We start from the raw sequence: 7,328 nt of genomic DNA, 5'->3' as shown, positions 1-7,328 counted from the left end.
GTTTGTTTGTTTTTTGAACTTCATAATAAAGTTACCCTATTTTTTCACGTGATTTGGGATGCAGTTGGCTGTTAGTAGCTGGACCTGGCATGGCCACAGTGGGCCCATCCCCTCTGATCCCTGCCATGGCGGGGGGTCTCTGTCACTCCTGGAAGTGATGGCTTTTGGAATACTGTGGTGTGTGATGGGAAGAGGGAGCAGAGCAGTGCTGCTGTGCAGCAGTACCCAAGTGTGGTCACACCAACTCATCTCAGATGTCCCTAGGCTGTCCCCAGAGGTGCAGGATGGGTGTTCCACACACAACATCCCCAGAAATGCAGAGTTTGCCTTTGAGATACTCCAGTAATTTCACGTGGAGCCCTTGAAGATCTTCAATCATGCATGGGATCCTCTTCCTCCAAGTGAATCCTATGGATGGCTTTAGTTCAGTACAAGTGGTGAGTCAGGGTTTGGAGGTGCAGATGGGATCTGAGGTCCACAGACAGCCACTGCCTTGCAGTGACACAAATCTGGCCACACATCTGCTATCTGGAGCAAGTGACAGCAGCTGAAGCTGCAAGGAGCAATGCTCCAAATGTGAGTATACAAATAGATACAGCCTGGGGTGTTTGGTTCTTGCTGGGGGTTATGGCACAGCTGCCCCCAGCCCTGTTTGCACGTGTATTTGTGAAGGATGCTCCAATTGATTTAAAATTCTGGTATGCTGCAGCCCCCAGATGTGATGCTGCTCCAGTGGGGAACACCTGGGGCAGGGCAGAGTGGCTTTCCTCCCCAGCTGGATTGGTTATTTGTGCAACCAGAGTAGTTCTATATGGCAAAGCTCAGGTGGGCATGGGACTTCTCACCCTCCTCGTGGCAGTGTGTCTTTAAATGCAGGTACGCCTCTCACCTTCTGTTAGCTGCAGCCACAGCAGCAGTGCTTTCATTACTGCTGAATAACAGCAAGATTTTTCCTAAGGTTGATAATGAAGCTGATACTGCAACTCATGGATGTGATGTTAGGTTCTGCATTAAGCCAATTGCTCCTTGTTTGTGCTCCCTGCAGCCAATTTCTCAAAGCAGAGATTAATAAAGCATTGCTCGGTGGCACACAGCTAGGTAAGGGCTTTCTTTTTTTTTCTGAAATCTGTGGGATTTTCCTGCTTGCTCCTGAGCTTTGGGATGTGGAGATAAAGGGGAGGCTTTACTTGTTGTCTGGGTGCCAGGCTGCAGAGCCATTATGCCTCAAAATACAGCAGGAAGGGAGCAGTGCTGAACCCAGCTCTGAGCTCACCTGCAGCTCTGCTCACACCTGTCTGCAGTGAGGGGCATGCCCAAACCATCCCTGAGCTTTAAGCCCTGAGAAAAGCCCACAGATGAGTGTGGGGGTGGTGAATGGCTCATTGGGGTGGGAATGAGCTGCAGAGCTTTATCTGGAGTGCTTTCCCCCCCCCAGATCCAGTGCAGGTAGGTGCTGCATGCCCATCGGTGTGGGGAGGAGGGGGTGAGGGCTCAGATGACCTCTGGAGGGGCTGAGGGGGGTTGAATGGGGCCCACTGCTGCTGCAGGGTATGGTGGAGTGAACCCCTATTGGTTTGTAGGGCTGTGGATGTGCTGTCCTGAATGTCTGCTTGTATGTAGGCTTGCTTTGCTGCCAGGTTTGTACATTGCAGAGATGCACACGTTGGTGGGTGAAAGAACACAGGAACTGTAGCATCCTGCTCTCTAGGGGAGATGGGAGCTGAAGCTGCTTGAGGATTCAGCCCCTCCTCATGCTACAGAGGGGTGGAGATGGGGGACCAAGAGCTGCTGCAAGGCAGAGCTCTCTGCTAAAGCTCTTTCCTAAGTGCCTTTTAAACACCTTTTCTGTTCCTCTCTGTTGTCTCTGTTCTTGGTTGGTGGCCTTGGAGCATCCCATGCAGGCTGACCTTACTCTCACTTAAAGGAGAAGATCACTGGGGTGCAAGAGCCCTATTGGAGCAACTAAAGAGCCTTTTAGCCTTGAGCTGAGCTCCCAAAGATAAGTGCAGCAAGAGCTTGCACGCAGTTATGCCATTTGCTGCCATTAAAACTGAGCTCCCTTCATGGGCAGGAAATATCCCTCCTTACCAAGGAGGACCAGAACTTCCAGGCTTAATAGTTTTGGTACTGAACATTGGACCCTTCCAGAGATGTGGAGCCAATGCTTGTTTCCATCTTGATTGTGGATCTTTGTAGAGGAGTGATGCTGTCAGACACAGCTGGGTGGCACAGAGGGACCAATGCTCTGTTGACATGGTGGAGATGAGGTTTGGAGGGCTCAGTGCATGTCACACTGTCAGCAAAACAGCGCCAAAATCATTAGCCTCTGTGGTCAGACTGCTGCTGCTGGCAATGCCCAGGTGAGGAATGAGCCGTGCCTCCCACATGCACTCCTTCCAAACAAAAGGGCTGGAAAACGAAGATGGAAGGAGAGCACACTGCAAACATTGCTATGCACATACATTAGGAGAGTGACTCACGCAAGGAGGAGTAATTTTCAGGTCCAATTAGCTTCATCTGTGCACTCTCACAAACTTGCCGTATTTCTTCATCTTTTGTTTAAGATGCTGCAAATATTAGCTTGGAAATGGGGGAGGTGATGAGGAATGCTGAGAGCTGTTGTGTTCTCCAACCCCATCCCTGGACCTCCGTGGCTCCTCTACCCTTCCGAGCAGCTCCCAGGTTCACCACATAAGGTCATTTTTTTAGGAGCAGCCTGGAGCAAAGGGAACCAGGTGTGCAGGGGATGGCAGGGCTGGAAGCAGCCTGTGTGCATTTCCCTTGCATGCACGCAGCCCCCAGGCAGGTGTCTTCCCACCAGCCAAGCATTGCTCATGCAAGAGTGCTCCCAATCTGATAAATTCACATTAAAGAGACAAGACACAGTGGGGCTTTTAATTATAGGAACAATTGCCAAGGATTAATGAAGGCGGTGGTGTGATGAATTGCTGTTACTCCCAAAGTTTAATGCAGCTTTAGTGGGTCTTGTCAGATGTGGAGTAAGGAGACAGTGCTTTTTTTTGAGGGTGGGGAGGGGGTTGGATGCTGTGCAACTCTGCTCTTGTTCTATATTTCTGATGTGCGTGGAGATGCATTTGTGGGCTTGACTGGAAGGAGTTGTGAGGTTTGTTATGGAATGAGGCAGGGCAGAAGGAGCAGAGTCTGTCCCCAAGCTCATAGTAGCCAGCAGAGGCTGCTGCTCCCTGTAGAGCTCAACACCTTGTAGCACCCCGTGAGCTGTTCCAGCATCTGCACTCATGGCTGTATCCCAATTCCCTGCACGCTATGGGGCAGCTGGTGGGGAAGATTTAATAGCCTGACCTGCTCAAGCTGGGCTAATAATTCATTGCACAAGGCAGGTTGCTGCCATCCTCACTTCCTCTTGCGTTTTGGGAAGGGGATGGGATGTAAGGATGTGCAAGTGGACCTGTGGTCCTTTGGGTGCTGTTCCCCTGCTCCTGCTGACACTCTGAGTTGCACAGAGCTGCGACTGCACCTGCACCCAGCTGCAGGCATTCAGCTCATTCATTCACTGCCATCCTCCAAACGTGGCACCTTCAGCTGGGAGTCGTGGGGTGCTGGGTGCCCACATCCCCGTGCCAAGCAGAACCTTTGTTTCCAAACAGTTTTTCCTTCCATCGAGGGTGTGGGTGGATTTGTTGCCTGCGAGACGCTAATAACGCTGGCGCAGTGCCTGGTGCAGTCTCACCTCTGGTGCTGATGCTCCTGAAACATCTCAGCAGGTTGTGGGATGGCAGCCTGGCTCCTGCAGCCCATAGTACTCATGGTGACCCATCTCCTCTGTGGCTAATAGCCATGTGTGCTCACCTGGTAGCCTGTTCCTTAACCCTGCAGCCTCTCTGTCCTGCAGAAGCCAAGCTCTTAGCCTTGGAAACTGCACTTAGCTGGTAAGGAGTGATGTGTTGAAGTTTCTCAAGACTTTCTGCTTGTTAAAGGAGTCATCGGCCATCTTCCATCCCAAATTAGACCCTGGCGGCCCACCTGGCTTATGAATCAGATTGCACACCAGCATAATTTGCCTTGTCTTTCAACGTAATGGCTTCATCCCACTCAGAGGATGCGGAGCTGAAAAAGCAGAGCCCCATGTGCTGGTGGTGTATTCTGGATATGGCACGTGTGGGCAATAGGAAAAAAATGTCTATAGGAAAAAAATGTCTATGGCCTGGCACCTCGATGAGGCCACGAGTCATTGAAAGCACTTAAAGGGTATTTAGGCAAATCTGGCAGTAGCTGAAGATGTGTTCCTGAGCGAGCTGCATCGAGGCACAACTTCTTTCCCAAGATGATGTCTTGTGGAGTGATAGATGGGTCAGCAATGCTGCAGGATTGAGAGAGAGTCATTAGAAATAGATGAGGAAGACGTGTCTTGGCTGGTGGCCCTGGCAGCCACCCGGGTCCTGGGAGCTGAGCTGTGTCCTGATAACACCGTGCACCTATGGAGCCCAGCAGATGCTGCACAGGTACAGCTTTGGGATTTTTGGTGTGATGTGACCCTACTGAGTTTTTCTGGCTGGGGACAAAGTGCTGTCCCCCATCTGTGATGGCCTCATTGCTGGTTGTGCACCAGCAGCTCCCAGGGCTGCACTTGGCACAGCCACAGCTGGAGCTAATGTGGAGAGTCTGGCTTGTCCCTCAGGAGACAGGGGGCACTGGTGACAGTTTCCATCTCATGGGTGTGAATGGCATCTTTAGCATCCAGGCACTGTAGCACCTGGAATCCTAATTGCCTGCAAAGCAGTTCTAATGGAAAATGAGTGTGGAGCTGCAGGAGGGATCCGATGCTGCACTGTAAATGCAGGCAGGACTCGTGGGAGGGGGAAAGCAGGGGTGGGAGCAGCTTCTGCATGCTGCAGCTGTGGGAAGGGGAATGTGGGCTGCGTGGGAATGGGAATGTGAGCTGCGTGGCGTGGGGACTGAGGGGAGATAACTGCAGGGCAACCTCTGGTATGTGTGGTCATGGCCCTGATGTGGGCTTTGTTGGGAATGGAGAAGGGACTCGGGTCCCATCCAGCAGCTGGGGTGAACCAGGCAACATTTTGTAGAAAGCTGTTGCACTGGTGCTGCTCATCACCTCTGTATGGAGAGGAGCAGATGTGCACAGTGATACCAAAATGCTCCAGAACCTCTGCCCTATGCCATGGGCACTGCAGAGCTCAGCAGCAGGGAGGGCATCAGATGGGGAAGAGGTAGAAAAGCTCAGTGTGGGAAGCACCCTGAACAAAGGCAGCACCCACATGCTGTACGTGTGGCACTGCCAGGATGGAGGGCAGAGATCTGGGGCCATCTCACACCTCTGGGTGCTGCCACTCCCATCACCTGTTCCCAGAAGGTGGCTTGTGTGTGTAGTGCTGCAGTGATGGAGCTGATGCTTAGGGAAGGGATGTTCACTGGAGCAGAACAGCTGTAGCAATAACCAACTGCATGTCCAGCACTCGGGGTGCATGGATGTGATAAAAGTGCACAATTTGGGCTTGATGGGTTCAGGGAAGCAGCCACAGCCTGTGCTCAGAGCTGGAGTTGAGAAAGTGACATTCCCCACCCCAGGGAGAACTTGGCCGTGGACCTATAAAAGGGAAATGGGGGAAACCCTCCTGTAGTCATCCTGGACTGGAAGGGACACCTGAGGGATTGGTGCACCTGAGGGATTGGTGCCGCCCTTTCCTTGTGGCAGTCAGAAGGGGGAAAGGTCCTTTTCCGTTTGCTGGGCTGTGTTTCTGCTCGGGACAGCTCAGAACAGCAGGTTCTTGGCTAAAGAGACTTTCTTTTAGTTACCAGCTGCTTATTAAAAGTAACCAGGATTAGTCATGGGCCCCGGCTGCGTCTGCAGAGCCGGTTACATCCGCCCGGCGCTTTGTAGGGGAACACGAGGTGAGATGTCCTTCCCCAGGGGGTCACACTCTGAAGTGGATCAAAACCACAGCCAAGGAAACAACGGGGTCAGGGCAGAGCGGCACGAAATGCTGCCGGCCCCGTGCAGCAGAGGGCACGGGGTGGTTTGCAATGGGACGGTGGCGTCGTCCCCGTCCCTGCAGGTCCCTGCTGTCCTTCCAGCCTAAGGACAGCGGCAGCCCGGTGTCCCCAGGGCACCCAGGGCCTTGCTGCCTGCGGCCATGCGGTGTCACTCTCCGCTCATGGTTGCGTCTCTGCAAAGCAGCGATCCTTGGGGTGGGGAATGGCCCCTCTCCATCACCCCAGTAGCAAACGGGTGCCAAGGGCAGGGCTCACCCAGATACCTGTAGGGTGGTTCATAGGGATGCTGGCAGCAGTGTGGCCGAGTGCTTCTGCGTCCAGCTGCCCTGTCCCGGTGCAGGGGTCATGCACTGGGGGTGAGCATCACTCCCACTGTCCCTCTCCCAGTGCCAAAAGGGCTCTCAATGAACCCTCAGTCTCACTTCCCTCGTTTCCACGGGGTCCCATGCCATGAGTTCTCATCACTGGACTCACCCTGGGGATCCAAGCCTCCTTCTATGCATTACTCACTACTGAGAGGCTGAAGTCATCACAGTGCTCCCACAGCTGCTGCATCCCTACTGGGCAGAGTGAGCTCCTCTGGCTGTCCCAGAGCTGGCAGTGCTGTGTGCTGGCCTGGCAGGGCACCAGTGCTGGGAGAGGGCAGGAAAGCTGCTCTGCTCCTCAATGGGAGGGCTTACCTCCATTCTTACTGCAGTTTGTTTTTTCCTTTAGTACTTTTCAGCCAAAGAACTCCGGGATTTTGAGCGTGTGCCAGATTTTTTTTTTTTCAAATTCTTTTTTTTTTTTTTTTGTAATCGTTTTGCTGAATCGGTGTGAAAATGACCCAGAAAACAGTAAATCTTGTCAAGATGCTCTGTGTTGGCTCAGAACAGCACCTCTAAAGAGAGCCCCTCCGTGAGCCTGCTGGGTTCCCCGGGTGCAGTGACACTTGGGGACACGTGTGCCCATCCCAATGCCCCAGACCCCCCCCATCCACCTCCTGTGGATGCAGCAATTCCCCCCATCCCTTGATGAATAACCAGGCAGGCAGGGGGGGAATGCACTTTAACTGACCCTGTGATTTTGAAGCAATGCCTTAATGACTGGACTCTAAATAGCCAGAATCACCTTTCCAGCCTGGGGAACAAAAACAAAACGTGGATTGCTCTGGACGTCCCCACAGGCTCCTTAAAAATGCAGCTCCAGCTGAACCAGCTGCGTCTCACACTCTGATTTTTCATCTTTTATTGGGCACATCAATTGCTATTGTTTAAAGCAGCGCTCAGATTCCTTCACGCCTGTATAAATCCACCAGGTTTAGCTGCAGATCCAGGGATGAAACTCAAAGGGGAAAG

This window comes from Meleagris gallopavo, chromosome 30 (genome assembly GCF_905368555.1).
Source record: "Meleagris gallopavo chromosome 30, MGAL_WU_HG_1.1, whole genome shotgun sequence".
Classification (NCBI taxonomy): Eukaryota; Metazoa; Chordata; class Aves; order Galliformes; family Phasianidae; genus Meleagris; species Meleagris gallopavo.
This window is presented reverse-complemented; position numbering follows the sequence as displayed.